The sequence below is a fragment of the Solanum tuberosum genome, unplaced genomic scaffold (genome assembly GCF_000226075.1).
Source record: "Solanum tuberosum cultivar DM 1-3 516 R44 unplaced genomic scaffold, SolTub_3.0 scf00460, whole genome shotgun sequence".
Classification (NCBI taxonomy): domain Eukaryota; kingdom Viridiplantae; phylum Streptophyta; class Magnoliopsida; order Solanales; family Solanaceae; genus Solanum; species Solanum tuberosum.
The window spans coordinates 280,288-305,352 of NW_006239377.1; positions in this window are offsets into that span (position 1 = coordinate 280,288).

Below are 25,065 nucleotides of genomic sequence, written 5' to 3' on the forward strand. Positions count from 1 at the left end.
CGCATGCATCTTATCCAAGGTATCAGATTATGCTTGTATTCATTAAACTCAGTATCAAACTGTGATCTAGATATTTTTCTTGTATGCAACTCTGAAAGTTATAAATGTATGCAGCATAAATAAATGAAAATAATAGCATATATATAATTCCACCAATTCAAGGATACAGAAATATCATAGAAATTCGACAAACTAGCACGTGTCCACAAAGAATTCAGCCAGAATCCAGAACATCGTCAAAGCAAAACAATATCTCCAAAGATGAAAACACTATAACTCACTAAGGACTGATCATCTTTTTGAAGTATCAAAATGCCTGTTTATGCATCACTTGATATGAATACAATTCACACTTGTCTTTGAAGTTTCTCTTAGTGAGACTCAAACTGAGGTTTTGATTGTAATCTTTTCCGACTTTTAGTGCTTCCCTAAAAATAAAAAATGACAAGAACCAGATAAATGTAATTTGTATATGTTAAATAATGGTAACTACAACTGGAGTATTTCTTTATCAGCATGAATAAAATAACAATGAGCAAACATTTCATTTTCTTTCATTATATATCATGTAAAGAGAACATGTCTAGTCGGCGTCTTCAGGCAGATTATATATTGACAGGTAATAGACAGTTCTCACAGTGGAAAGGTTCAATTGTAGATTCTGTGGCTGGGGTTTTCCTGGCTCAAAATGTCACCGACAACATATCAAGGTATTGAAGACTGTATGCAAAAAACTTTTCACAAGGGATTATTAATGTGTTCATTAAGAATCTGAATAGTAATCTCAAATTGTGCTTTTGCAGCTCTGCTTTCATGTCCCTTGCCGCTCAATATCCTTGTAATGAAGTCAGTTTCAAATCAACATTCCACAATGGAAATGGAAAGACCAAGCTGGAGAAATCTTACAAAGGAAGTTCTAATATTAAGAACCAGGGGATAATCCGAAGAACAAATCTGAAAGGGGGGAAGAAGAAAAAGGAGACAAGAAATCAGCAATCTGAACCAATCTTAAGAAGGAAAAGTCAAAATGCAGACATGGAAAGTGAAGCCATTACAAGGGAAAATATAAGGAAGTTCTCTTCCATTGTAAATCCCAAAGAGATTAATGATAGCACGTTAGATGCCATAGATTGGAATGCAGTCCACGATGCAACAACGGATCAAGTATCAAAAGCTATCAATCAAAGGGGAATGGACAAAAAGCTTGCACTAAGAATTAAGGTTAACAATGTTTGGCTAAGAATTCCTCGGTAATCAATCAGCATTGTAATAAACTAACTGTGTGCTCACTACTTGCAGAATTTTATCAACTGCCTGCTCCTGGAACAAGGGAATGTGGATCTAGAATGGCTACGAGAAGTTGAACCAGAAAAGGCTAAGTAATGTCTGCACTTTCTTTTTGTATGAATTCAAAAAAGTTGGATAGTTGGTGAGATAGGAAACACATAAGTTAACTGTGATTTGAAAGTGTAGTTGATCGAGATATCTTTTTCTACCAGGGAGTACTTGCTGAGCATTTATGGTCTGGGAGTGAAAAGTGTGGAATGCATAAGGTTGCTAACTCTCCAACACCAAGCCTTCCCAGTAAGTTTATAATGTAAGCACGTGTTACTGTGATCTATGAGCTTTATCCTTAACACTCATTATTATTTTATTAGGTTGATACAAATGTAGGACGAGTACTCGTGCGACTGGGTTGGATACCTATTCAATCACTTCCAAGAGGACAAGAGATGCATCTTTTGAATATGTAAGAATTTGGATTTATCAGCTGATGCTGTCAAATTTTCATTTTGGAAGTTTTTATCCATGATCCTGAATGTCATACTTTAGGTACCCGGACGTCAAAGATGTTCGCAAGTATCTCTGGCCAAGGTTATGCACACTCGATTATCTAACACTGTAAGGATCGACTTGCGAAAAGCTCACCTTCAGACTTAAAGATATATACTCTTAATTTAAATGATTGATTATTCCGACAGAATATTAGTGGAAATCATTTTGTATTCCTTTGTGGTTACTTGCAGATATGAATTTCATCATCAGATGATTACCTTCGGAAAGGTTTGTTTGTTGTCATTAATATTAAATTGCTTTTCTTGATATTTTGAGACTGTAATTTTGTTGCACACAGGTATTCTGTACAAAATCATCCCCTAATTGTAATGCATGTCCAATGAAGGCAGAATGTAGACACTTTGCAAGTTCTTTTACAAGGTTTGATCCTGCTAAATTACCTTGATTATTAACCATATATTATATCTTCCTTTGTTGATGCTTCTAAATATATACTTCCAGACAAACTTAACGATAGTTCTTCGTTCTCTTTGAAATCATTGCAATGATCTTCTCTCGGAACATTCAGAAACTAAATCATGTTGATAGAATTATGTAGAAACAGTACAATTCCTAAGTAAACTTATTGAACATTAATGCAGTGCAAGACTTCCCCTGACAGTGTCAGGGGAAAACAGCTGTGCAAACGTCAATACAGCTTTAGTACCTGTAGACAGTGCATACTCATGTGCTGACAGCTCTCAAGCAAATCTTGTTTCGTCTTTCGGGGATGCCTCAAATTCACATCATTCGACGGGAGATCACCAGAATGAGCTTATCACCTATCCAGCTCTTGGGTGTATTGGAGAAACAGACATTGAAGATTATTCTGCCAGTGACATACCTACTATCACATTTGATCGCCAGGCATTCATGGAAAATTTGTTAAGTTACATAGATGAGAATGACCTATCAACAAAAGACACTGATTTGTCTAAAGCTTTGGTCATTGCCACTCAAGAAGCACCTTTGCCTAAATTGAAGCATATAGGTCGGTTAAGGACGGAGCATCAAGTGTAATTTTTGTAATAAGTTTCATTTATCTTCACTATTTAATTGGCATTACATGGGAAAGCTATGTGTGCACATTAAGAATCTTATTATTGAGCTGACAAATGGATATAAGAAATATTTCTGCAAGAGTGTTATATCGGAAGAAGTTTCGTGCAATAAAGGGGATGCACATTCCAAAAGATAACGAAGAAAATGGTGAAGTGTTTAAATAACTGCTCATTAACATTTGTTTTTCCTACGCGCTGCAGCTATGAACTTCCAGATTCACATCCTTTGTTAGAAGGGGTAAATTAGGTTACCAACATGAAAGAAACTATTTATTCGTCATGTCTTTTGATTTGGTGAAGTTGACTAAAGCTTATGAATGCAGCTAGAGAAACGAGAACTGGAAGACCCTTGCCCATATCTACTTGCTATAAGGACACCAGGTCATTGCTTCCCGAAAGTTATATACTTGAATGGACTAAATTTATATAAAAATAAGCACAAAAATGTTGTCTATGCATGATATTCATAGTGATCTCACACTTCTGTACCGTACAGGAAATGCAGCTTCGGAAGAACCTACAAAAGAGAAGTATGAATCCTGTAATTGCGATGAAACTCAAAACAAGGTCGATGGAAGCAATATTGAGACTGTTAGTGGGACTCTTCTGGTGAGAAAAAAAAATTTAGGACATAATGATTACTCCTGAATTGGGATATCTCATGTTTGTAAAAATTTCCACATTCTAATTTATTTGGATAGTTATTTTTCCAATAAAAACTAACTCGTAAGAGTATCTTCAGATTCCGTGTCGAACAGCAAATAAGGGGAAATTTCCACTCAACGGAACATACTTCCAAGTAAATGAGGTGAATTTTAAACAGTAATGTACTCAGTGATGCAACCATTTCATATCTAAGTCTTTAATTAATTAGTTTGAGAAATACTAATAAAGTGATTTACGTAGGTTTTTGCAGATGAAGAGTCTACTCAAAAGCCAATTGAAGTTCCAAGGGCATGTATATGGAATTCGCCAAGAAAGACCCTATACTGTGGCACCTCCATCAGAGGAATATTTAGAGGTAAAGACACACAAAAGTTGTTAGTTAAATATAATAGCAGAAAATGCCATAAATTGGATAATTCTATATTACAAAGTGCATGGTCGGAGCCACCTTAGGTTAAGGGTGGTCAAGTGCATACCCTACTCCAATAAATTATGTGTTGTATAGAGGTGAAATGCTAGTTATTATGTGCACACCCGAGAAGAAAATTTGCACGCCCTTCCCCTGATGAAGTGTTTTGTGTGAATTCAGGGATGTCAACAAAAGAAGTACAGAATTGCTTTTGGAGAGGTATGAACTGATTTCATTCATAAACATTATCATTATTCAACATTCTTACGACAACTAATGGTTCTTACTGAAAACAGAAAATGTAGATCATATACTAAGAGACATGTCTTGTGTGTATAACAGTTATAGAATTTTCATAATTTTAAAAAATAAGATATAGTTTTTACACATAAAACTAAAATTTTAACACAGTGACGACATTGATGCATTACAAATGAAACTGAATGCACTTTTGTTAAGTGTTGCAGGATATGTATGTCTGAGAGGGTTTAACCGCGAAACAAGAATACCTGGATCTCTTCCCCTTGACCTTCATCGTCCAATAAGCAAACCAGGAAAAGGAAAAAGGTCTTGAGAAGATTGAAGAGAATGAAAATTGTGTACATTTTCTGTAAATTACACCACCTGGATTAAGCACTCTTATCTGTGTTTTTTGTCTTTGTTTTTGTAAATTACACCACCTGGATGTTCAATTATCTAGTGATGCTGCTTCAATATTTACTAAAAATATTCTGGTTTTTGTAATCTTTAACATTTCATGTTAGTTTAGTGAAGAGTAAAATTAAAATTTAAAGCCAACTATCACTCTGTTCAACGTTATCACTGTCTTCAAAATCAAAGTCGAAGTTGAGCCAAGCACTCAATAATGCCTAATCTAAAACCCAACAATGCCTACCCCACTATTCAGTGGCGTAGCCACATATAGATTAGGGTGGCTGTTAGAATATTCATTATTAAGAGTACATAGGTCAAATTTATTTTTCATACATATATATTAAATCTTAAATATCTTTAAAGAAATTTTTTATTTTGCCACTGACAATGTTGTTAATTTGCTACCTTTTTGACAGTGTAAATTATGTTGAATTTGTCTTGAAAAAATTGAAGTCAAGACTCGCGAATGTGAAAGTGGACAATTCACAAAACTAAGTGTTGGAATTTATTAATTTAGGCATTGTACACATTTGTATCATTATATGTAATTTATGCAATATAACAGGTAGAAGTGGACATGCAATTCAACAGAACTGCAGGCCAAACCAACAAGTTTTATGCCGAAAAGTTAGCAATTGAGCTTTGTATCTGCATATACTATTAATCATGTGGTTGAATTATATATAGTATTTTATCTAATCTCTTGTAAATACTATTTATTTCATTTTAGTTGATATAATAAAGTCTTTATTTAAATAGATCATTGTGTTAATATGTATGTCCATTATTTATATAGTGGACATTTTTTACGTATGAAGTTATTTAATTCATACACAAAAGATTAAAATTGTCGGTCCTTATAAGTTATAAATTAAATGATCACAATCAAAGATGAAGTTTGAAAAACATGTTGATGATTGTAGCATAAGATTAAAATATAATTCTATCTTATCTATGGAAATGGTTAAATTCTAACTTCTTAGTGCTAGTACATTATGTGTCTATTGAACGGACCAATAGAGATGTGTGTTCATGTTTTGAATATTTATAAACAACTTCTCTAGTTCATTATGTGTACTTATACTCTTAATCATGATATAATTATTATGATCTATGTAGCTTGATTTATTATTTTGATCTATTAAAAGGTGAGACTCTATTATGAGTCAATATATTCCTAATAGATTGGGTAATGACAAATCACATTAGTGAAATAATAATTAGTTGATAGAATCATGTCTCAGACTTGAGATAGAAGACACCCCTTTATGGATACTTATAAGTTTTCACGTGAAAACCCTGCATGTGAATTTTTTATCCGTCATGTGGAATAAGTTAAGTATAATAATAAAGGATTAAATTAGTCAATAAATCAAATTATTCAGAAAATTTAGTTTAATGAATTGGTGTCAGTAATTCTAACATGGGGAGTCAAATAAGATGTAATGGTAGATTTTGAAATTAAATTGAGGAGTGCGATTACACATATTTAGTGGAATAATTTGTAATTTATTACAATATGATTAATTTATTCTTTAGCGAATTAATATTGTAATAAGAAGCATCAATTAATAAGTTTATGGTCCCTACTATGCATGACTAATTCACCAGTTACAAAAACAAGAAAAGAAGTGTTCCAGAATATGAAGTAACTTTTACTATTCTTTTGCAAAGAATGAATTATTGAATTTAAATAATTTGTTGTAAAACTTAAGAACAAAAGAACAATATAAAGATGAAGACAAGAAGAAAATCAGACAAAAGGAACAATATGAGATAACTTTCTTTCTTTCAAGTGTTCACCAAATCTTCAAGTGTATACAATATGAACCCTTATGCCTCTATTTATAGTGTAACATAGAGGCATACAAAAGGCTAGTCATAAACATGAATATAATGGGGGAGGTTATAGAAGTGAAAGGTTACAAGAATAATAGTTATAAATGTGGAGGTTATGGAGGTTATGGTTATCTTCATAATGGGGGAAAGAAATGGAGATAATGGTTGACAGTAACTTCTTGGAAAAAGAACCTATCAAGAAACGCGGGCTTAAACTTCTCCCAATAGAGAGGACCCACATCCTCCGACCTCCCTTCTTTCCATTGGTTATACCACACTTGAGTCACACCTTTCAATTGATAAGCGGCCAATTCTGCCTTTTCCAATGGTGTAACTCCCATGATCATCAACACCTTATAGACCTCATCGATAAACTCTTGAGGATATTCCTCAACTTTAAAACCATGAAACTCCGGAGGGTTCATTCTTGTGAAGTCCTTCACTCTTGAAGCTGCCGAATTCACATTAGGGTTCCCGGGAACTACTACCTCCCTATTTTCTTGGGCCGTCATAGCTTGGGCCAATACTTGAAAAGCCGCCCTAGACTCTGCGTTTGTAACATGCTTGGCCAAAGGATCGCTCAGAACTTGAGGAGCTTGGGGAGGAGCTAACTGTTCCTCATTCTCCCTCACATTTCTTACAACATATGCTTTTCTAGTAGTCATATCCCGAAGAACGTAGGATAAGGATTAGGAGAGAGACATTATAGAGTTAAACTCTATCACACGACTTAGGAGTAATGAAAGAAGCGGAGTTTCCTAATCATCTTGTAGCCTCTCATTCATAAATGTGGCGCGCTTCACACTCATGAACAAGACTCTACTAGACGTGGCTTATGAGACATTCTAGGACTATTCTAAACCTTGTGCTCTGATTACCAAGTTTGTCACGACCCAGGGGTACCACCTAGATGCAACATGACGTATAGAACCCCGAAGGACTCCATACAAGCCTCTTAGCTCTCATAACATAAGAAATAGAAAAATAAGAGTAAAAATAGGCCAAGTCCAAAACATTTTATAAACCGAAAAGCAGAAGTCTAAACTCTTGTCTCATCATAGCCATCTAATACAATAGAATAAAACTGGGCCTAGTCCATACATCATGTCCAAAAGAGAAAATACATGAAAGAAACTAGACAATAAGAATCCGTCCTCTGGGAACTCACCAAAGCTCAGAATCAATCAAGTCACCAACCAACCACAAAACTGAACACCCTGAATATCGGACCCTATATTTGGAAAAAATATAGGCAAGAGTATGCGTTAGTACAAAACAATGTACCAAGTATGATTACCATGCATAAAACATTTAAAAACATGCTAAAAGGGACATTTCATTTCATGACATGCAATTGACCAAGTTAAACATCATATGAAAGAGTTATAAAACATAAGTCATAAATCATGATCAATGCAAGCCAACATCATCTATAAAATCATTGAACACTATGAGATGCTTATTTAAGCATGCCTTAGCTCATTATTAATCTTGTTGTGGGAATTAGCCTTAATCGACAAGAGATCATGTGAGCTATTACATGATCCTTGATGTTTCCCACACCAAAAAGGGTTGATCTACTTGCCTAAGGTAGAACGATTAACTCTTAGCTTATGTGGATCCACTAGCTAAATATCCTACAGGGGCACATAGTTTATGGGATAAAGAGATTGTTACTAGAAACCCGACCTTTCTACGGGAGAACTTCCATCTTAAGAGATTGCTTCTAGAAACTCGGCCTTTCTATGGGAGAATTTCCATCTCAGTACAATATCCACTCGGTGCTAACCATAAATCCCACAAAATAGTTATTAAGTCTTGACTTATCTCATAATCCATGGAAAGGTGCCCTTGGACAACCAAACCAAGTTAGTTTCATCGGGATAGCTCCTTAGATCATACGTGAGAAAACCTTTCATCGTCCATGATCTTTTATAATAGCTTTTAATCTTTGATTCAATTAGGTGAGAAAGCCTTTCAACCTAAGAATCCTTATTATGTGAGAAAACCTTTCACATCTTGCTATTATGTATTTATGAGAATGTCCTTTCAGCAACAGAACAACATCATCATCATTGGTACTTTACTCTCAAAGCACCCTTAAAATATTTGCATAGATTTCATAAAACAGTGCATAAGTCCATAATTCCCCTCTTGAGGTCAAAATCCACTTTCAATCATAAACTCTTAGAAAACATGGGTTAGATATGGATTTCATCATATATACATGTAAATCTTGAAATACATGCTTAATTTCGTAACAATCTTCATTCATAATCCAAACCCACATTATATCATCATAATTGGAAAATATGGGATCTACATGGGTTCATGGGGAATCATCATAAAAACCATAGTATTTCATCCATTCATGCATAAAAGATCATAATTCAATCATTTAAATCAACATTAAAGAGAACCCGTGATAATTGAAGAAAACCCTAACTCAATTGAGGAATTCTAATCTTTGGAATTGAGGAATTTGGGAACTCCATGGATGATAGGAATCCATGGATGAAAACTATCATACCTTACTATCAAAGCCCAAAGAAATTGAAGTATGCAAGATTGCTCTTTAACCCTAGTTTGAATCTCCTTCTTCTTCGAGTTTCTAAAGAGAGAAATATTTTGGAGAGGAAGATCTTTGATTTTCATTTGGGTTTTGGAAATAATGACTTGGATAGGTGAGTTTTGCGGTTAAAATGACTTATATAGGGGTCGCAGGCTTGGGCAAAACGACATAGCTTTGAGTTAAAATAATTGGGAGAAGACCCAATAACCCCTGACTTAAAAACTGCCGAATTGACTCATTGGAAGCTCACCACGGGTCGTCATGACCACCACGGCCCGTCAAACGGGTTGTGAAGAATTTCAGCCTAACAGTTCTTCATTATTTCGGACATAAATTTTTACTGCGAGATGAGAATGGGGAAAATTCGATGGCCTTGGAGAGAGGACTCATAGACCTTTAATTTGCTAGGTCATGGGCCACCTAATTCGGTTTGAGCTAAAAAATATGATCGTTTGAAATTGACCCTAAACTCTAAGTCTAATGAAAAGCCCTGTAGGTGAGGCCCGACGAGCCACGGTGCCTCTCGTGGCCATGATCCAGAAGCTAGGAAACCCTCCCCTTAACCCCTAAAAATGAAGTAGGATGAAGTAGAACCTCACATGGGTTTTATGCATTAATAACTTGTTAAAATAATGAAGAATAGCCTTTTTAGTCAGTTTAAAGAGTTTGGAAGTCAAACGTCAAGGGACGACCAAGACGTTTGGAAACTAGTCTTTTACGTGTTGGTGTGTTCTAGTATATTGTTCATATTTTTCTGTGTTGTTTGGAGTCTAAAATAGTGGAGGTGACCCTAGTGTCTTAATAAATGTTTTTAGTGTCAAAACATTCAGATATGACGCCCCGGGGGCCACCCTAAGGGTCCCCGAGGAGGACCCCAACTTGGCCAAGCAAACTGCCAAGGCAGCTTGAAGTTGTGCTTGGAGGGAGCGGAGCATGTCCGCGTCGCGGACTAGCTCCACCAAGGGCCAAATGTTTGGTCCGCGTCGCGGACTCTTCTGTCTCAAAATTTAATTTTTAGAAACTTGTGTGAACACCTCCACGTCGCGGACTTGTTTCCCGATGTAATCTGCGAAAATAAAACTCAAGTTAGACTTGTCTAAAAAGGTCCAACTAAGTGAGGGGTAGTTTGGGTAACATGTGGGTTATTGTTTTAAGTGGTTTTAAGTATTTTAAAGGTATTTAAACTTGTATATTGTATTTTAGAATTCATTCTTCCAAATCAAACCCCTTCATTCCCCAAAAGTTCTCTCTAGAACTCCATTGGAGGCTAGGTCAAGTTAAAGCTAGGGTTGAAGGTTTCAAGTGTTTTCTTCTCCAATTTCTTGGGATTCATGAAGGTTAAGGTATGGGGATCCTTTATCCTTGATTCCTCTTCCATTCAAGGAGCCAAATCAAAGTGTTTTCAAAGTTCTCCCAAAAACCCTAATTTCAATTCTAGCATGGGTTCTTGCATGAAAACCTTTTAAATGATGTTTTATGTTGTTATTAATGGTTATTGATGGTTTTAAGAAAGAAATCTTCATGAACCCATGTCTTCTCAAATTCTCTAAATTTGGTCTAAAGTGGGTCTATTGATTTTGAGTAATCGATGAAGGATTTTTGATTGGTTTGATGTGGGCTGTTCTTATATGATCTTAGCTATGTTGAATTGTTGGAAATTGTTATTGAATTGTCTAATGTGAGGTAGTAGCCTTGAATGGTCATAAATTGGGACTTATCATTTATGTTGGTTATTGGATATTGTTTAGCTTAGCTTGTATAGTTGAATGTTGTTATTATCATTGTTATTGTATTGTTAATTGTTGGAATATGAGGATGATGAAGATAGCCATGGAAAGAGGATAAGTTGACCTAACTTGATGAATATTGTATAAGTGGCATGTAATTGAGTATTGTGCCTTATGGCCTTGGAAAGGTGATAAGATGGCTTGATCTCTTAATATTGATATAATTGCTTCTTAGGTTGGATCCACCTTTGGTGGAAGTGTTGCTTGTTGCTTTTGAATTATGATTGTGGCCATGAAGGGAATTATATGAGTATTGTTGTATTATTGTGTTCATATATATAAATGAAGCTATATGTAAAGTTCTATATGAAGCTATATGTAAAGTTTTATGTGAAGCTATATGTGAAGATATGATGTCAATGAGTTTATGTGATCTTGAGATGATCCTATGTAAAGTGGATATCATTGTGATTTAAAGTATGATTTCTCATGATGTATATATGAAATGATGTTGGATTATGAAGTATCCTTAAATGAAAATGTTGTGACTTGGTTGGTAGACTAAAGTGTCCCTCCTTGTTACTTAAAGTCTTGAATGCATGAATGTGTGAAGTGGGCTAGAACTAAGAAATGGTGCCCTTTCTATAAATGCTAAAAGAGGAATTCTAGGCCAAGACTAGAATCGGCAAAACTAAGAAATGGTGCCCTTTCATAAGTCTAGCTTTCCTAAGTAAATGTAAAACCATGAAATCGGTAGACCTAATGGTGGTAGCCCTTCTCATGTGTGAAATGATGAACCTTGGACCGGCAGGCTTAAGGCACCCTTAATGAAAAATCGGTAGGCCTAAGGCACCCTTCCAGGGGGATTTAATGAGCTATCCTTATGAACCTTGATTGGCCATGACTAAGAAATGGGGCCTTTCTTGCGAAGAGGTACTATGAGTTGGTTGAATTTGAAAAGGAACCCTCTCTAAGTACACACTTGATTGAATATTGTATGGGAAATAAGGTTAGCACCGAGTGGATGTGGCTAGGAAGGTGGCCTAGTTGAGTATGAGATTAGACACAATGAACTTCCTTGGACATCCCCTAAACCATGTGCCTACATGGGTTGCCTAGTAGTTCTACCCTTGGCATGTAGAAAAACCTCCACGGAGTAGGATAGACTCCGGATTCCATACCTAGCTAGTATGGTCTATGTCGGTTAAGCCTATTCCCATCATATGGGATGAAGGTCTCCTAAGTGGTTTCTTAAAGAATGTTGGTCTATTGATGTTATGTTGTAAAGGAAATGTCCTTATCTAAGGTAATCTTGAGGAACACTTAAGTGTGCTTGAAGAGGTTGTATGGGCGGTCACTTCTTGTCTCACTCAAGTGTGTCTTAAGGTTATATTAGGTAGAGGTCCTATGGTAATGAAATGGCATGTGTTCTTCTAAAGTTAAGCATGGGTTGGATATGGATATGTTGAGTATGTGTATGGTTGGCTATGGTCTTATATGCGAATGTTGACTTGTATTATATCTCTTATACTTGTGAAGTGAAGGTTTTATCAAAAATGATTTGAAAGCATATATTCCTTGTAAATGTCTATTGAAGCATGTTTTTGCATGATCTCCATACTTAGTACTTAATTGTGTTAACCCCTTTCTTTCCCTTTTTGACTAAAGTGTAGGGATTGGGAGATGCTGACATGTCATGGCTACTTGATAGGTTTCTAAGTGTTGATGATGAAGACCCGGTGAGTCCTCATAGATTCGAGGACAACACCCTACATGTTCCTTTTGATGTATTTCTAGTATTGTGTTTAAGTCTTGTATGGACTTAGTCCCATTGTTGTATTGAAGTATTAGATGGTTTTGAGACATCATGTATAAAGTCTAGAAAGTCTTCCGCTTGCTATTATTAATGAAATGTCTTCTTTGCAAGGAAAGTTTTTAAATTCTTAGTGACTTTTATGATCTATGAGATGAATGAATGCTAAGGCTTTTATGAGACCTCTAAGAGGTCGAATACGCATGTAACGGCTAGGGGGTGCCCTCGGGTCGTTACAAAAAATTTCTCTGAAATTTAGGTCAAATGTTTCGGAAGTTTTCTCCCAATCTATAACGAGTTATGGGTTCCACGACCCATTAAATCGAAGGTCTATGAGTCTAGTTTCCAACACATCAAACGGTTTGTTCATACGACTTCAGAATAGAGATATATTCACATTTTAGTGAGACTGCGCAAGCAGGCACGTGAGGTGGGTCCCCTAAGTCGGTGGAAGCTTATAAGATAGCATCTTCTTCATTTTTCTTCATTCCAAATCGTGAGAAACCCACGAAAATCAGAGAAATACTCCTCAAATCATCCTTGTGTGTTCATGATCTCTTCTTGGCCTTTCATTGAAAATTGCCCTACGTCGCGAGCTCGTCGTTTTGGTATAATTTTCACGGTGAATTGAGCGGTGTAGTTCCGTGGAGGTTATGGCAGCAGGGTTTTTTTTTCCAGTGGAGTGATTGTATTCAAGTGTTTTGGTCATTTAAAGAAAGGTAGGAATCACCTTTTATCAGTTTACGGATACCTTAGGTCTTGGATTGTAGTTTACGATAGGAATCCGTATCGATTGTCGAATTGTCGGAGTAAATTTTATCCTTAATTAATGATTAATTTTACCTTTTTCTTTAGTGTTGTAGTGGTGTGGACAGAGGTGTTTTCAACATAAATTATAAAGGAAAAGGTATGTTAAGGCTACTCCCTTCGTTCGGCATGTTTCCTTAGAGCTTGGGAGTGATATAGTAGAGTAGTTAATGTTGGTTATGTTGTAGATGTAATTATGAGTGGTTGGCTGATTGAGTGGTTATAAACCCTCATTTGAGGGACTTGTAATCTGTTCAAAACAACCCTAAGTTAGGAACAACTTGGACATTACTCATATATATTGTTTATAGGTAAATTGCTCGCCTTCAGCCTATTTAATTGTTTGTTGTCGCCCTTAGGGCTATTGTGGTTAACTGTTGAGCTATGAACTGCCTATGGGGGCTATGATGTTGTCTAATAGGACTATGTTATTGCCAAAGAGGGCTATGTGTTGCCCATGGGGCTATATTGATGCCAAAGAGTGTTATGTGTTGCCTACGGGGATATTTTGACACCAAGGAAGGCTATGTATTGCCTACAGGGCTATGTGATGAAAAAGAGGGCTTCGTGCTGCCCACAGAGCTATGATATTGCCTAAGAGGGCTATGCACTGCCTACGGGGCTATATCGTTATCAAAAAGGGCTAGGTGACTTCTTACAAAGACAAGAGACTACCTATAAGGTTATGTAGATTGATTTGGCACCTTCTGGGCTTATGGCGGCCTAAATATGTGGTATGTTGTTTGTACCTACCGGGCTTATAGGGGCATGATTAGGTTGATGTTTCATCATTATTGTATTTTATTAGATTTAGTAGTGGGTTGGCATGCTTATCTAAATTTTATTTCCTTACCTGATTGATTTTGGTATATTATGATATTGCTCATTTGGACTACAACCTTTCATACTCTGTACATTATTTTGTAATGACGCCCATTGCCTGGGGGTGCTGCATTCATGCATGCAGGTCCTGATAGACGACCGAGTAGATCCCCTCAGTAGCAGGATTGACTTCTATCTGGTTGGCTAGCCTCTTTCCTCCGAAGCAGCCAGAGTTTGTAGGTTTGTTAGCTTTTGTTGTGTATATTTTTATGGGTAGGCTGGGGCCCTGTCCCGCCAATCTTTACTACTCTTTGAGGCTTGCAGACTAGTGTGTAGGGTGTATAGCTACGTTATGGCCATACTGGCCTATGTTGTTGGTTTGCTGAAGTTTGTGAGTTGTTTGATATATTGTACAGAGATATACCTACTTTTAGTTTTAGTATAGATATCATGGTGGCCTCGACGGCCCAATCAGGACTTCAGTGCTAGTTGGCTATTTTTTATATGATCTCCTGGAAGTAGCTATTTCTTTTATAGATCAGTTGCTAGGGGCCTTGTCGGCCGAGGGCTTAGTTTTAAGCTGAGATATACTTGTTTGGTTTCTTGACTGCGTGTGGCTGCCATGCTCTAGTAGCAAATAGTTCAACAAGGTCGGCTCGGGCTTGAGTTTTGGCATTAGGAGCCAGTTGCGCCCCTCGAATTTGGGGTGTGACAAACTTGGTATTAGAGCAACATCATATCCTAGGGAGTCTGCAAGTCGTGTCTAGTAGAATCTTGTTTATAAATGGATTGTGCACCACATTCGATAAGCAAGAAGCTACCGGGAATGTTAGAATGACTATCCTTCTTTTTCTCACCTCATGCTATAGAACAGTGTTTTAAGGGTTGATGTTTATTGCTTATAATTGATACTTCTATGCAGATAGAGATGGCTGACACTGGACAGACCACAGTTAGCCAGGGTCTAGATACAGCTGCAGGCGAGGGTACCGGCAAGGTACCGCAGGTGAAGGTAGCCCATTGTGAGACCCATGAGGAGACATCTTCTCAGCCCCCTATAGATTCTCCATCGCTTCAAGAGCCTCCGAGGGCTACAGGACTTCTGGCTCCACCAACTATACCACCTCTAGTTCCTCCTATTCCATCTGATCAGGATTTCAAGAGTGTAGTATATATGTTTGCACAATTAGTAGCTGCACAGCACTAGCCAGTTGTGCCAGATGTTGCCGGACCTTCTAAAAGGCCCGGAAGTTCGAGAGTTCGTGAATTTCTTGCCTTGAATCCTCCACAGTTCACAGGGACAAATCGCTGAGAGGACCCTCAACACTTTGTTGATCAGCTTCATAGGATCTTCAGAGTCATGCATGCCTCAACGACTGAGTCAATTGAGTTAGCAGCATTTCGACTGCGTGATGTTGCAGTATTTTGGTACGAAAGTTGGGAGAGATGTAGGGGAAAAGATGCATCTCTACCCACTTGGGATAGCTTTACAGAAGCTTTCATAGATCACTATTTGCATCGAGAGATTAGGGATGGCCGGTTGGACCAGTTTCTGAACCTCCGACAGGGTAGCATGAGTGTCCGAGAGTACGGGCTGAGATTTGATTCATTTTCTAGATATGCACCAACATTTGTTGATACGATACATGGCAGGGTGCATAGATTTTTGGGAGGTCTAGACTCAGACTATATCGATGCTTGTTCTACCGCTGCACTAAATGATAATATGGATATCTCGCGAATTTAGGCCTTTGCACAAGGCATAGAGGATCGCGACATCTACAGTATATGAGTGAGAGGGTCGAGAGAGAGAGACAGAAGAGGGCTAGTCCTGCTGGTTCACAGGGAGATTCTTAGGGTGGTCCCAGACCCTCACTTTCTATTAGGCCACCTAGACCTCCACCACAGTAGTTCCAGGGTAGTAGATTTGATCATTAGGGACAGTCAGGCCCAGGTGAGGGTTCACGAGCATTAGGCTCGCAACAGCATAGGGGTTCAGACCAAGCTAGGACATCCCCACCGCGTTGCGCTACTTGCGGTTGGATGCATTTCTGGAGAGACTATCGAGGTCGCACGATTGAATTTATCGACCGTCAAACCTCTGTAGAACTCGTAGAGTTAGAGATTGCCGATTTTGACGTCATTATGGGTATGGACTGGTTAGTGTCTTGTTATGCTTATGTTGAGTGCCGGATAAAGATTGTTAGATTCCACTTTCCAGGAGAGGTAGTTCGGGAATGGAAAGGCGATACAGGAACGCCGAAAGGTAGGTTTATTTCCTATCTTAAGGCGAGGAGGATGATTACCAAGGGTTGTATTTATCATCTTGTTCATGTTCATGATACAGATGTATAACCACCGACTCTTCCGTCTATTCCGATAGTTAATGAGTTTCTAGATGTATTTCCAGACGAACTCCCTGATATCCCTCCAAAATGGAAAATTGATTTTGCTATCGATATGCTACCAAGTACGCAACTCATATCTATCCCTACTTATAGAATGGCTCCTGCTGAGCTAAAGTAGTTAAAGGATCAACTGAAAGACTTGCTGGATAAAGGCTTTATTAGGCCTAGTGCTTCACCATGGGGTGCACCAGTGTTGTTCGTAAGGAAGAAAGATGGCTCACTAAGAATGTGTATCGATTATCGACAGCTGAATAAGGCAATTATAAAGAATAAGTATCCCCTTCCGAGGATAGATGACTTGTTTTATCAGTTACAAGGTGCTAAGTGTTTCTCAAAGATTGATTTAAGATCAGGGTACCACCAGATACGAGTTCGGGAGAAAGACGTTCCAAAGATAGCTTTTTGAACCAGATATGGACACTTTGAGTTCTTGGTAATATCTTTTGGATTAACTAATGCCCCAGCAGTGTTCATGGACCTAAGGAATAGTACATTCAGGCCGTATCTAGACTTGTTTATGATTGTATTTATTGATGATATTTTGGTGTATTCACATTCAAAAGCGGAGCATGCAACTCATTTGCGAGCAGTTTTTCAAGTTCTTCGAGAGCTGGAACTTTATGCAAAGTTCTCCAAGTGTGAGTTCGGGTTGAGCTTTGTGGCTTTCCTAGGCCATATTGTATCAGAAGCAGGCATTGCGGTTGATACACAAAAGATTGAGTCCGTAAAGACTTGGCCCAGACCCATGACTCCGACTGATGTTCGTAGTTTCTTAGGGTTAGCTGGGTACTACAGAAGGTTTGTAGAGGGGTTTTCTTCACTTTCAGCACCATTAACAAAGCTGACTCAAAAAACAACTAAGTTCCAGTGGACTGAGGCTTGCGAGCATAGTTCCAGGAACTAAAGGACAGGTTGACATCAACACTAGTTCTAACATTGCCACAGGGTTTAGAAGGCTATGTGGTGTACTGTGATGCTTCTGGTGTTGGGCTGGGATTTGTTCTAATACAACAGGGTAAGGTTATCGCATATGCTTCAAGGCAGTTGAGAAAGCATGAAAAGAACTATCCGACCCACGATTTAGAGTTGGCTGCAGTTGTGCATGCATTAAAGATCTGGAGACACTATTTATATGGCGTTCATGTTGACATCTTCACAGATCATAAAAGCCTTCAATATATCTTTAAACAAAATGAGTTAAATCTGCGACAACGTCGATGGCTTGAGTTACTGAAAGACTACGACGTGGATATTTTTTATCATCCAGGAAAGGCGAATGTGGTAGCCAATTCCCTCAGTCGAAGATCTATTAGTAGTTTATCCTATTTTAGTGTTGAGAAGCGTGAGCTAGCGCGAGAGCTTTATCAGTTAGCTTGCTTGGGAGTCAAATTGTTAGAGGCAGAAGATAGAGGGGTAACAATTCAGGACACAGCCGTATCATCTCTAGTTGTAGAAGTGAAATCACGACAACAAGAGGATCCTAGCTTAGAGCAGCATAGAGCCAAGGCTCAGAATCAACAGACTTTAACATTTGATATAACAAGAGATGGAGTCCTTAGAAGTAACGGTCGATTGTGTGTTCCGAATGTTGCAGGGCTTCGACATCAGATTATGGAAGAGGCACATCATTCTCGTTATTCTATTCACCCTGGTTTGATGAATATGTACCATGATATTAAGGAGATATATTGGTGGCACGGGATGAAGAAGAACGTTGTTGAGTTTGTTGCACAGTGTCCTAATTGCCAACAGGTGAAGATTAAGCACCAAAAGCCCGCTAGGCTAGTTCAGGAGATAGCCATTCCTTTGTGGAAGTGGGAAGCAATTAATATGGTTTTTATTACAGGGTTACCTCGATCGCGTCGTAAGTTTGACTCTATTTGGGTAATTGTTGATAGATTAACAAAATCAGCCCACTTTTTACCAGTCAGGGCTACTTTTACGGTCGAAGACTATGCAAGGCTCTATATTAGAGAGATTGTTAGGCTACATGGTTTCCTAGTATCTATTATCTCTGATAGAGGAGCACAATTTACCGCCAACTTCTGGAAGTCCTTCCAGAAAGGACTGGGGACACGAGTTAATCTTAGTACAACCTTTCACCCTCAGACAGATGGCCAGGCTGAGCGTACAATTTTGACACTCGAGGATATGTTATGGGTGTGTGCGCTCGACTTCAAGGGAATTTGGGATGACCACTTGCCTCTTATTGAGTTCGCATACAATAATAGTTATCATTCCAGCATCGGGATGGCACCTTCTGAGGCTTTGTATGGGCGAAAATATAGGTCCCCCATTGGATGGTTCGAGATAGGTGAGTCAGGGTTGATTGGACCCAACTTAGTACAACAGACAGTGGAGCAGGTTAAGCTCATTTGCGAGAGGTTGCTAACAGCTCAAAGTCGACAGAAGTCATACACAGATGTACGACGAAGGGACTTAGAGTTTTGTGTCGATGACTGGGTATTCTTAAAAGTCTCACCTATGAAGGGTGTTATGCGATTTGGCAAAATGGGAAAGCTTAGTCTAAGATTTATTGGGCCATACCGGATCCTTCGAAGGGTAGAAAGAGTGGCTTATGAGTTAGACTTGCCTTCAGGGCTAAAATCTGTTCATCCAGTTTTCCATGTATCGATGCTACGGAAGTGAGTAGGAGACACTTATCGGGTTGTCCCAGTTGAGGATGTTCAAATTACAGAGGATTTGTCCTATGAGGAAAATCCAGTTAACATATTAGATCGACAGGTCCGTAAATTGAGGACCAAAGAGGTGGCTTCAGTTAAAGTATTGTGGAGAAACAAGAATAGAGAAGAGGTGACCTGCGAAACTAAGGATGATATGAGGTCCAAATATCCTCACTTCTTTCATACCCCAGGGTGATGGCATATCAGTTTATATTGGTGGCGTGGGGTAAGTTACCTATAATTTTTTTATATTATTGCTTCTTATTATGCTTGTCGTCGTTGTATTTTTGCTCGCACTGTTATTGCAGAGCTGTATTGCTTAGCTATTTATGTGGTCCTGTGAGATGCCTAGGTTAAATATTTATGCGTTTCAGGTTCTGGATAGTCACATTCACAAAGGATACTTTGTCTAAACTTTGGCAACTCCTAAGGACATAAACATGTGACTCAGATTTTTCATTCGAGGACGAATGTTTCTAAAGGGGGAAGGATGTAACACCCCGACTTTTCTAAACGTCTAAATTAATTCGTACATTCGTGGAAAGACAAGAGGCTGAGTAATAAATTAAAAATGATGTGGTATGTGATATTTTAACTGTTCAAGGGTTGTATCTCAAGTTTTGAAGTAAGGTAAGTAGCAAAATAAAAGTGGGCGAAAGTTATTGTAAGTTCCTTTTAAAAAATTTCTCTGAAATTTGGGTCAAATGTTTCGGAAGTTTTCTCCCTATCTATAACGATTTATAGGTCCCATAACACATTAAATCGAAGGTCTACGAGTCTAGTTTCCAACGCATCAAACGATTTGTTCATACGACTTCAGAATAGAGAGATATTCGCATATTTGCGAGACTGCACAAGCAGGCACGTGAGGTGGATCCCCTAAGTCGGTGGAAGCATATAAGATAGCATTTTCTTTATTTTTCTTCATTCCAAATAGTGAGAAACCCACGAAAATCAGAGAAATACTCCTCAAATCATTCAGTGGAGTGATTGTATTCAAGTGTTTTGGTCATTTAAAGAAAAGTAGGAATAACCTTTTATCAGTTTACGCATACCTTAAGTCTTGGATTGTAGTTTACGATAGGAATCCATATCGATTGTCGAATTGTCGCAATAATTTTTATCCTTAATTACTGATTGATTTTACCTTTTTCTTTAGTGTTGTGGTGGTGTGGACAGAGGTGTTTTCAACATAAATTATAAAGGAAAAGGTTTGTTAAGTCTACTCCCTTCGTTCGGCATGTTTCCTTAGAGCTTGGGAGAGATATAATAGAGTAGTTAATGTTGGTTATGTTGTAGATGTAATTATGAGTGGTTGGCTGATTGAGTGGTTATAAACCCTCATTTTAAGGATTCATAATCTGTTTAGAACAACCCTAAGTTAGGAACGACTTGGACATTACTCATATATATTGTTTATAGGTAAATTGCTCGCCTTCAGCTTATTTAATTGTTTGTTGTAGCCCGTGGGGATATTGTGGTTAGCTGTTGAGCTATGAACTGCCTATGGGGGCTATGATGTTGTCTAATAGGACTATGTTATTGCCAAAGAGGGCTATGTGTTGCCCACGGGGCTATATTGATGCCAAAGAGTGTAATGTGTTACCTACAGGGCTTTTTTGACGACATGGAAAGCTATGTATTGCCTACAGGGCAATGTGATGCAAAAGAGGGCTTCGTGCAGCCCACAAAACTATGATGTTGCCTAAGAGGGTTGTGCACTGCCTACGGAGTTATATCGTTGCCAAAAAAGTCTATGTGACTTCTTTCAAAGACAAGGGACTACCTATAAGGTTATGTAGATTGATTTGACACCTTCTGGGCTTATTGGGGCCTAAGTAGGTGGTATGTTCTTCGTACCTACCAGGCTTATGGGGGCATGATTAGGTTGATGTTTCATCATTATTGTATTTTATTAGATTCAGTAGTGGGTTGGCATGCTTATCTAAATTTGATTTCCTTACCTGATTGCTTTTGGTATATTATGATACTTGCTCATTTTAGTCTACAACCTTTCATACTCTGTACATTATTTTTTAATGACACCCATTGCTTGGGGGCGCTGCATTCATGCATGCAGGTCCTGATAGACGACCGATTAGACCTCCTCAGTAGCAGGATTGACTTCTAACTGGCTGGCTAGCCACTTTCCTCCGGAGCTGCCAGAGTTTGGAGGTTTGTTAGCTTTTGTTGTGTATATTTTTATGGGTAGGCTGGGGCCCTGTCCCGCCAATCTTTACTACTCTTTGAGGGTTGCAAACTAGTGTGCTGGGTGTATAGCTACGTTATGGCCATACTGGCCTATGTTGTTGGTTTGATGAAGCTTGTGAGCTGATTGATGTATTGTATTGAGATATACATGCTTTTAGTTTGGTATAGATATCATGGTGGCCTCGACGACCCAATCAGGACTTCTGTGTTAGTTGGCTATTTATTTATATGATCTCCTGGAAGTAGCTGTTTCTTTTATTGATTAGTTGATAGGGGCCTTGCTGGCCAGGGCTTAGTTTTAAGCCAAGATATAGTTGTTTGTTTTCTTGATTGCGTGTGGCTGCCATGCGCTAGTAGAAAATGGTTCAGCAGGGTCGGCTCAGGCCTGAGTTTTGGCATTAGGAGCCAGTTGCGCCTCTCGAGTTTGGGGCGTGACAAACTTGGTATTAGAGCAATGTCATATCCTAAGGACTCTGCAAGCCGTGTCTAGTAGAGTCTTGTTTATAAGTGTGTTGTGCACCACACTCGATAAGCAAGAAGCTACCGGGCATATTAGAATGACTATCCTTCTTTTGCTCACCTAATGCTATAGAGCGGTGTCTTAAGGGTTGATGTTTCCTGCTTATAATTGATACTTGTATGCAGATAGATATGTCTGACACTGGACAGACCACAGTTAGCCAGGGTCTAGATACAGCTGCAGGCGAGGGTATCGGCAAGGTACCACAGGTGGAGGTAGCCCATTATGCGACCCATGAGAAGACATCATCTCAGCCCCTTATAGATTCTCCACCGCTTCAGGAGCCTCTGAGGGTTACAGGACTTCCGGCTCCAGCAACTGTACCACCTCTAGTTCTTCCTATTCCATCTGATCAGGATTTCAAGAGTGCAGTGTATATGTTAGCACAGTTAGTAGCTGCACAGCACCAGCCAGTTGTGCCAGATGTTGCTGGACCTTTTGAAAGGAGCGGAAGTTTAACAGTTCGTGAATTTCTTGCCTTGAATCCTCCGCAGTTCATAGGGACATATCGCAGAGAGGACCCTCAGCTTCGTAGGATCTTCAGAGTCATGAATGCCTCAGCGACTAAGTCAGTTGAGTTAGCAGCATTTCTATTGCGTGATGTTGTAGTATTTTGGTATGAAAGTTGGGAGAGATCTAGGGGAAAAGATGCATCTCTACCCACTTGGGATAGCTTTACAGAAGCTTTCATAGATCACTATTTGCCTTGAGAGATTAGGGATGGCCGGGTAGACCAGTTTCTGAACCACCGACAGGGTAGCATGAATGTTCGAGAGTATGGGCTGAGATTTGATTCATTGGCTAGATTTGCACCAACATTTGTTGATACGATGCATGACAGGGTGCGTAGATTTGTGGGAGGGGCTAGACTCAGACTATATCGACGCTTGTTCTACCGCTGCACTAAATGATAATATGGATATCTCGCGAATTAGGCCTTTGCACAAGGCATAGAGGATCGCCGACATCTACAGTATATGAGTGAGAGGGTCGAGAGAGAGAGAAGAGAGCTAGGCCTGCTGGTTCACAGGGAGATTCTCAGGGTGGTCCCAGACCCCGACATTCTCTTAGGCCACCTAGACCTCCACCGCAATAGTTCCAGGGTAGTAGATTTGATTGTCAGGGACAGTCAGGCCCAGGTGAGGGTTCACGAGCATCAGGCTCGCAGCAGTAGAGGGGTTCAGACCAAGCTAGGACATCCCTACCGCATTGCGCTACTTTTGGTAGGATGCATTTCGGGAGGTGCAGACAGGGTTCCACATGTTGTTATTCTTGTGGATAGGAGGGGCATTGGTGGAGAAACTGCCCTACCATAGGTCAGGGTGATATAGGTCAGTCGATCAGGTTAGCAGTAGGTTCCTCCTCATCTGCACAGTCTATAGGGCGTGGACCCCATACTTCAGCACGTAGAGGTAGAGGTGGAGGCAGAGAGAGAGCATCTAGTTCTGGTAGTGGACAGAACCGTACATATTCATTAACTGGACGACAAGACTTAGAGTCATCACCAGATGTTGTGACAGGTACATTGATTGTTTGCTCCCATTGTGTTTATGCTTTGATAGATCCTGGATCTACTCTGTCTTATGTTACTGCATTTATTGCGGGGAAGTTATGTATAGTAGCAGAGTCATTAGATCGACCCTTTATTGTATCCACACCAGTTAGTGAGTCTATTATTGCCAGGAGAGTGTATCGAGGTTGCACGGTTGAAATTATCGACCGTCAGACTTCTGTAGATCTCGTAGAGTTAGAGATGGTCGATTTCGACGTCATTATGGGTATGGACTGGTTAGCGTCTTGTTATGCTAATGTTCAGTGCCGGACAAAGATTGTTAGATTCCACTTTCCAGGAGAGGTAGTTCGGGAATGGAAAGGCGATACAACAATGCCGAAAGGTAGGTTTATTTCCTATCTTAAGGTGAGGAGGATGATTACCATGGGTTGTATTTATCATGTAACATCCCGGAAATTCTATGACTTAAGTTAGAGCCTCACTTTATGAATAATGACTTAAAATAGTTAAAATGATGTTTATAAACGTAAACTAATGTAATTGACTTGGTTTGGAAGAGTAAAAGTCTAAACGTCAAGAAACGACCACGACGTCCGGAAACTAGAGAAGAATGTGTTCTAGTGTGTCCTTAGGTTTTGGGCAGGTTTGGGAGTGTCGTATGATGGTATAATCTGGTGAATAGGTTTTAAAAATAGGTAAATATATGTTCCTAGGGTCAAAACGTTCGAATACGACTCCCCGGGATCACACTAAGGGGCCCCGAGGAGGACCCCAACCTTGGACAAGCAAGCTGCCAAGGCAGCTTGCAAGTTGTGCATAGAGGGAATGAGGGTGCGTCGCACACTTGCACCCCCAAGGAGAAAAATTTCAGTTCGCGACGCAGTCGTGTCGCAGACTTTACTGTCTCGAAATTTAATTCCAAATATCTTCAGTGAACAGCTCCGCATCACGGACTTATTCCACGACGAAAATTTAGAAATTCAGAAATCTATTTTTACTTCATTAAAGAGTCCATTTGAGTGCGGGGTATTTAGGGTACTTTAGGGGACGTGTATATAATGATTTTTAAGTCAATTTACCTCACTTTAATCACTTAAACACAAAACCCCAAAGATCTAAACCTAAAGTTCCTCCTTCTCTCTACTCTCTCTTCTCAAGAACTCCATTGAAGAAGATTGGAGCTTCAAGAAGAAGACCAACTCTCCAAGGTTTCAACTCGTATTTTCGTGGTTAATTCGTCAATAAGGCATGTTTGCTTATCACTCTTAGGATTCCTTTCCCCAAGAGGCCCCTTCAAGATGAATTTCAAAATCTCAAATTTCTAGGTTTCAATAAAAAAACGTGGATCTATTTTGTAAAGTGAAATTGATGTTATAAACTAACTTTGATTGATGTTATATGAACAATTATGGATGAATTTATGTTGTATGGGTGGTTCCTTGAAGAACTCCCCATGAAACCCATGTTTCTCCTTCTTTTCCTAATTCTAACCCTAGTTTGTGTTGGATATTGATTGAAGGCTA